The sequence below is a fragment of the Anneissia japonica genome, unplaced genomic scaffold (genome assembly GCF_011630105.1).
Source record: "Anneissia japonica isolate Jap-2015-1 unplaced genomic scaffold, ASM1163010v1 scaffold131_len961581_cov171, whole genome shotgun sequence".
Classification (NCBI taxonomy): domain Eukaryota; kingdom Metazoa; phylum Echinodermata; class Crinoidea; order Comatulida; family Comatulidae; genus Anneissia; species Anneissia japonica.
The window spans coordinates 213904-222089 of NW_022750285.1; the positions used below are offsets into that span (position 1 = coordinate 213904).

Here is an 8186-nt window from a genome sequence, read left to right on the forward strand (position 1 = left end):
GGCAAAATACTGGAAAACAACAATGCTGTGGGAAACAATGGCTGGATCTCAGTAGAGATACAAAAATGATAAGCAACAGCTAGAAAGTAAACGCAAGTAAACAGCCAGAAATAGAACCAGAGCTTTCGGACAACACTAGTCCTTCCTCAGTGGCGAGTGAGTGAGGGTAGAAAAAGCTAGATGGTATAAAGTGAGAAGTTCATGCAAGCATGATTGGAAACAATAGGCTAGGTGAAATTAGAATAAACAGCCTAAACAAGTAAACAGGAAGGCCAAAACCAAACTTTAGAGGCAAGCCTCTAAAGTTTCAATTTGCCAACATGTAGACTAGTTATGCTACCGGATTATTGAGCCTCTTTTCTGACAAATAGCATACTATGAATATGAATTGTCCAGCATACTCAAAGCCACCGTCTATTATACACCGTCAGATAATGCCGACGTATAAGACTACACTTACATATATATATACATACATATATACATATATACATAACACATCTAGATGTGTATAAGAGACAGACATAAACCAATAATATATATATATATATATAATATATACGGTATCTTTACAGTATCTTTATTTCAAAAAATCAAACCTACAAGAAAAATCATAATTTTAAGAAGCACGTTACAAAAGAATACACAAGAAAAAATAACATAATTACAGTTACTACAATGTACAGGAAGAAAAAAAACATGGAAACGTATGTGGCAAAGACAAGCATGCTGGAATGTCAAAATTTTTGAAATCTATTTTATTACATTAAACTAACTTTTATATATCTGTATATCATGCTATGTTGTTATTTTCCCCAATTTAAATGTTAAAACAACAATTCTGAATGACTTGGTAAATGGTTTTTGCCTAAGAAATGCCCAAAATCATAAACTTAGAAGGCTGCTTTCTCATATATATTGTTGTTTGAACAGCAATATGTTTAAACTCCTGTAACTTCATAACAAAAGGTCGGATTTAAATGATTCTTTTACCATTTTATAGCTCTCATTTTACTGTTTAACATTGTATTAATAACTAAATATTGATTTTTGCGACGAGTGACTGGTTTAGCTTGTTTTTGCCACATATTCATTTATTTTCTCTAGCTTTCGTCCATAAAGTAGACTTCCTCAGGAGGCACTGTGTCGATGAAAGCTCCAGATACTGTAGTAAATTTATAAAGCAGTTGTTTTAGTGCCAAGTTATGACGTTTTTTATAATGTTTGAACAGACATAATGTGACTATACCTTTTGTTCATCATGTTGTATATTTATATGATGTTGATAACATGTCTCGGAATACATTTGACGTCAACAATGAAGGTTAAAAGTTCAACCAATAATACTTATTACAAATAACATGTTCATATCTAAAATCCAGTTAGTACACACAATCGTTGTAATGGCAAAATGGTAATTAACTAAATTACATTTAAATCCTACATGTTATGTGAAAAAGAATCCCTCCAAACCATTACCATTTGAGCTAAATCCGCCATTAAGTTTGACAATAGGAAGCTGTAATTTCATACACGATTACAAGTTGCTCGAAATCAGAAGTTGTGTAACATGAGCAAATTCAGGTCATCTACCATTACTCGTATGCAAACTGCTTTTAGGCAAGACATCTTTTTATACCTTTGTTTAAGTATTATTTGAAAGGTCTTCATAGGAGGGCAGGAAAAATATTTTCCTTATTTAATAGCAAAACAGTTCTACCAATATCATGAGGCAGAGAAACTCTTTTTTTTTTGACGAATATAAAATGTACACTAGATAAAAATTAATTGAGGGCGCCCTTAGGCCCATATTCATAGTCTCATCAGCGTTGTCATATACATAATCCAATGCAACAATGTAAACGTTTCAGTGGGTTGACTAATAAATTCTTATATTCTTATCGAGAGATATTGTAATAGATGGGATAAAAATAAAGACAATTTTTCTTTTCTGAAATTGAAAAAATAGCAGCAGATTTAAAACAGGCCAAAGATAAAATATTATTTTTATTTGAAATATTTATTGATGGCAGCAGCAGTCAGAATGGATTTTTTTTTTGGGGGGGGGGGAAGTCCCATCCCCTTTTGGAAAGTCAAAAAAAAAGAAAAAAAAAGAAGTAATTAATTGCCCAAAATGCCTCAGAGGTTATTTTTGGACGTCTAGATAAAAAAAAACCCCGTAAAATGGTGTTACCATGATCGGCCCTACTTTTGGCCCCAATATCAAACATCTCTGGATCCGACACCGACACCTGGCATTTTTGCCAATTAAGGTATTGTATGTCCTGCCTTAGTAGAACAGGGATAGCCCTGGTTTGGCCTAGGGGTACAAAAATTGAGAATGCGGAGCTAATCCCTATCCCAATGAAAACTTAACAGGCATTTTAATACTTTTACAGGTGCTCAAAGTTACTAGACCGGGAAACACCTGAAACTGCCTAGAAAACTGGAGAGCATCTAACAACTTGTTATGTGACAAATTCAGAAAACTAACTACACTACCAAAAGTGACTGGTTCTAATCATGGCATGCCCTTAATATATCTATTTCACTCTCAACCAAAAATGCGCTCCGATCTTTATAAAATAACGCTTCTGTGACCATTAACACTAAGTCTGGTACCTGCACTGGACAGGCTATGCTTTATATGGGTGGAGTGTATATCAAACACAACAGGTAAATTTTAATCTCATTAAACCGTGATGTAAACAGAAATGACACCTCAATTCACTGATCCCCCCTCATTATCAAAATCCTCTCAGTTTCACAGACTCTACAGAAAATATTCAATATTAAAGGGGCAGTAGCACATGTAAAAAAAATTGCGTGGCCATTCATCCTCCCACTTTTGAATATGTAAACATACTTATTTCTAAATCTTATGATTGGCTGGTTGTTTCACATAATATCTGAACACAACTATTGGGAGTTCTGAATTACCAGCCACATAATTACCATATAAATGTGCAACACTGTCCCTTTAAATTATTTTCTAGACAAAATTTTAAATTCAAATTTTAAAATAGAGGATTATGATGATGTCAGGACTACTGTTCATCTGTCACGCGACCTAATTAGACTTTAATCTATCAGGCAATTAGTTTATTATGCAATTATATAAGAATTGGCTTAAGTGTCATTAGTATAACCTTGGTGCTATAGTATATAGTAATAATTGTTGCCATCAGTAATTACTGCCGCATACAGCATTCAAAAATAAGATAACTATCCCAAAACCTGCAGCAATTGAACTCTGGAGGATGGGGGTCATTCATTTTCCAAGGCCAAAAACACTGATGCATAACGTTGTTGCATCTAATGTACCATAATATTATATTCTGCATGATTTTCAGATATAATAAAAAATTATGAATTTAATTATTAAGGATTAACACACAACCAATTTACACAAATAAAAACTATCACTTTTTTTTTTTATAAAGAAATGGTAAAATATACATATGTTTCCATTTTTAATATATTAATAAATATTTTTTCCCCTTTATTCAGCAATGCATATATAGATATTTGACAAAAAAAAAAGATACATTGCAAAAAACGACAAAAAAAGCGTTAAAACTTAAAATTTCAGTATACAGTGAAATAAAATTGAGCCATTTATGCATTATGCAACAACTGTAGTTCTTAAACATTTTACAGGAAATTAATAAAAGCAAAAAGAAAATTATTTTGAGAAATAAGCTTGACTTAAACCTCTTCAATTTTATATGTTTTTTTTTTTGTGTTATTTTCATTTTCTCATTTTCATATAATTAGCTTTTTCGCTTTCTCTTTCCCTTTCCCCTCCCTTATACCTTCTCCTTTTATTTCTTTTTCTTTTATTTGGTATTTAATAATATAATAAATAATTCAACAATAAATATATAAATATGTTGTCAAAATCTACAATCTAACCCCATATCATATTAGACTACTTATTAGACTACTAATCTTAATTCACTTTGCAAGTGTAGTAGTTTGCTGCCCTCCTACTGTAAAAGTTGACTACTTTGTACCATTAGCTTAAATATCTTTTATTTTTTGCGCATTAACTGTACAAACATTTTAATTATAAATGTGCATTGCATTTTAATTATAAAAGATAACCAAGTATTGGTTTGATATGCTGTTAAATAAAATCTAGATTTGTAGACCTAGGTCTATCTGTCTTTTTATCTATATTGTTTAATTATGAAGTAAAACATCATTATTTTTATGTTTGATAATATTTTATCAACTATTTTGGAAATTAGTACATATTTTTATTGGAAATGTATTACATATAATAGAATAATCAAAAAGATGAAGTACTCTGATATTAACTAATACATTTATTTATTTTTAACAAGTAGTAATATATCACTTAGGCCCGTATGATGTTTATAAAATATCAGCATTCATAAACTAGATAATTACACACAAATACATCTCTGACCTGTTTACACAATAGAATTCACATCATGATTTTATATCCTCTTTTCACCAATTTTTTTCAGAACTGAAGAATTATAGAACCTGGAGTAAACCGTCTTTTTTATTTCTGTTGCTTTGTATTGTTTGTTGTTTGCCAGAACTATTATAAATTTTAACATCAAGTAAGTAGTTCATTTTTTTTTTTTTTTTTTCAGATGATGCACGACAAGGGTTTAACCCAATAGCAAGGCCCTGCAAAGATGTGCCTGATCTTTTTTGTGAATACTATACACTACAATTACTACTACTATTCTATAAATACAAATGTCTATTATATTATCATTACAATTTAATAATGGAAAAAAAAACTCAATTGTAATTTATCTTGGGAAAGGGGATAGAGGGTCATCCCCATAATTGCATCCTTTTATAGATTAATAATACAACAGAGATATAAAAAAAAAAAAATCATCAAAACAAGTTAATACATAACATTAGCGCGTACGTTTTCTACACCAGCGCTTAGCCCATTGTACTTTTTACAGCCCATTCAATTGGTAACTGTTAACTTCTACACAATATCCATGGGTGATTTTCTGTTCCCACGACCAATGCATTTAGTTTCACACCTCTGCTTGTTTTTTGAGTCAACAAAATGAGTACGAATAAAAGCAAGAGACAAGGTTAATGAGTGTCACTCAAATGATAACATTTACCTTTTGTACCTATCCCTAGAAAAATAACAAAAGAATTGTTTCTAAAAATTAAAAATCAATTATCTGCTTTAATAATAATAATAATAATGGTCGACTTATGGAGCGCATATCATAGAGACCTCTATGCACTTAACATAAATAAGAATACAAATATAATGATGTTTAACTAATCCTACTCCTTAAACTAAGCATGGTTTGGCTGTTGGCTCTGAGGAGTTCATCCGCCCTTTGTTTATAGTAATTACTAAATTTAACTGAATGATTAAAATATTGTGTTTAAAAAAATACATTTTGTAAGTATCACCCCAAAAATAATAAAAGTTGTTTCTAATGATCAATTTTAGCTTTAGATTATGAATGATTGAAGTTAACAATGCTTTAAGTAATGCAAATATAATGTCCTATTATGATGTGAGTAATTTATAAGCAGGAATAAAATCTAATTTTCCTTTAATCTAAACAATTAAAATATTGTGTTAAAAAAATAAGACTTTAGTGACTGCCACTCATATGATAACATTTAAATTTTGTACCTATCCCCCCAAAATAATAAAAGAATTGTTCCTAATAATCTCTCTCAAATGAAAAAATGTATATTTCTGTACCTATCCCCCCACCCACAAAAAAAAGAGTTGCTTCTAATAATCTCTAATAATTTTATCTTTAGTATTGTATAGAAATGTTTATAGTTATCAATCTTAATGATGCAAATATAATGTTCTATTCTAAAGTAATCTACAATTAAGAATAAAAGCTAATTTTCCTTTAATCTAAACCATTAAAATATTGTGTTTAATAAGTAAGATCATTTTTAATATCTGTCTTTCATGAGAATGAATTGAACAGAGGTCAGTTAAACGGTAATTCCTTTGAAACCAGGTGTTTTCTTTTTAAAGAGAATAATGTTTCAGCACAGGATGTGTTTTTAAAAAATTAAAAAAAAGTAACAAATTATGAGAAATAAAAAGAAACTGAATTATTAAAGAAAGTATATATGTTGAGAAGAGAAAATGTTGCCTAAAAATTTCAAACTCTCTGTAGCAAAATCTTAAGGAAAAAATCAAATCAAATAAGACTTTGCATATTTAAAAGGATTAAATATTTAGTTCAACTCAACCTCAAATAAAAGCATAATATCTCATTTAAGAGGGCCTTGAATGTCAGCCAATCTTCTAGGATATGCTAGAAAAGTCACTTTCTATAAATATGGTTAACATTTTCTTTTTAATTAATTTATTTCAACAATATTTTACGAGGGTGGTCCATCCAGCTGGAGCTGATCATTAGGGACCCTCAATAAAAAATATTTATAAAAAAAAAAATATATATATATATAAAATACAAATCAAAAAAATAAATCAATTTTTTACTTTTTAACAGCAAATCCTTAAATCATCTCTAGCCAAAAAGGGAGGATGCACAAAACATAGAAGCAGCATGTTCCGTTCGTTCCTTGACAATGAAAATATTTCTCATTCCTTTCGACTTGAAAGTTAATATTTAAACAATCTTTAATAAGAAATTAACATAATTTTATCATCAACAGCAAAGACAGTAGTTCTGCAAACTTGACACGGTCACATTGTGGAAAGCGTACTGCAGCGTAGGCTGGGGTGTGCAGATGTAGACATACCCCTATGGCAGCAAATTAGTTCTGCTAGAAAACCTCTATACATATTTAGTTCTGCTAATGGCTTGTAGTTAAAGAATTGTTATTCATATTATATCGTTTTCTCGTGGTTACAGTACATCATTCATGAACAATATTACAGTACACCTCCCAAGGAGTACAGTAGGTGATCACTGAACTAAAAAAAAAATATATATATATATAATTCCAAATCATGCCTTTGTTGTGTTTAAAAATAAAATTGACAACTTTTGCCCTTAATGGGGAGGGGTGTATGTTAAGATATGTGTTAGAATATGCTCTGATATTCCTACCTTATTTACATATGTTATACATTACTTAGATTTAATAGTGAAACTAACAGTTATATTAGGTGAAGAAACTCTTCAATAATTTAGTGGTTACAGTTAGTGGTTTATTGATTGATGCTAAGACAGACAAACAAGAACTAGGTATCTATCCTGCATTCCAACATGATGATGATATCCAAATGACTTATGAATATTTATTAGTACTTGTATATATGATGTACCAGTCAGTATAATAAACACTTGTAGACTACATTAGTCTGTTATTGTAGATACAATCCGTTTGTCAGCCTTCTCTTATTTACTGTACTGTATGTGTCGTAAGCATGGCTACTCCACCTACTACTACACAAATTATAACAGTGTAATAAAATCACAAATAAAACACTATATTACTTTTGGACTGCAACACTACTGTACACAGAATACAGTAATCACTTTGCAATATTGGAATAACTTTAATTCAGAGGAGGGGGTGGGTTTGAATTAGCAGGAGGGAGACAAAGCATGAATACTAGCAGTGAGTCTACAGAGTATCTGTTCAAATACGACTAGATGACACAAAACGATATTAAACAAAATTAAGGCCCCCTACGCAGTGCACTTTAAACTATTAGATATTGTAACTACTTTTAATTACAGTAGATGTCTACATCAATTTCAGTCTTCTTTTGTTCCTAGATCCAATTTGAAATAATAGAAGCTATAATCGAACACGCTCTGTTAGGAACTGACAGAATACTGTCATTGTTAGAAAATGCTGGACGTATTACGAACTAACGAAACATGTATTCATTAATTATAAACCTGGCAATGATGGGGTAATGTTACATGCATTGCCCATGAATGGGGGAAAAATATGCTTGAATATATGCTGAGAATTGTACAAAATTTAAAATGACAAGTCTAAAAAAATAATAGAAATACTATAATAAAATAACAATTACCTGTATAATAATAATGATAAAACAAATAATAATAATAATAATAGCTTTTTAATCCTAATAAAGTTAGGGCATTTTCAATCATATAATGATTAATAATTGTAATAATAAGAAAAACAAAAGGATAATGTAAATAATAATGACAATATATTTCATAATTACTTCCTCATTGTAT

General features: G+C 30.1%; 1 protein-coding gene across 1 annotated transcript in view; it reads right to left on the bottom strand.

Annotated features, from left to right (window-relative positions):
* Positions 1-8186, bottom strand: part of LOC117121307 (protocadherin-15-like) — a 72402-nt gene that overhangs the window by 54767 nt on the left and 9449 nt on the right. The window lies entirely within an intron of this gene.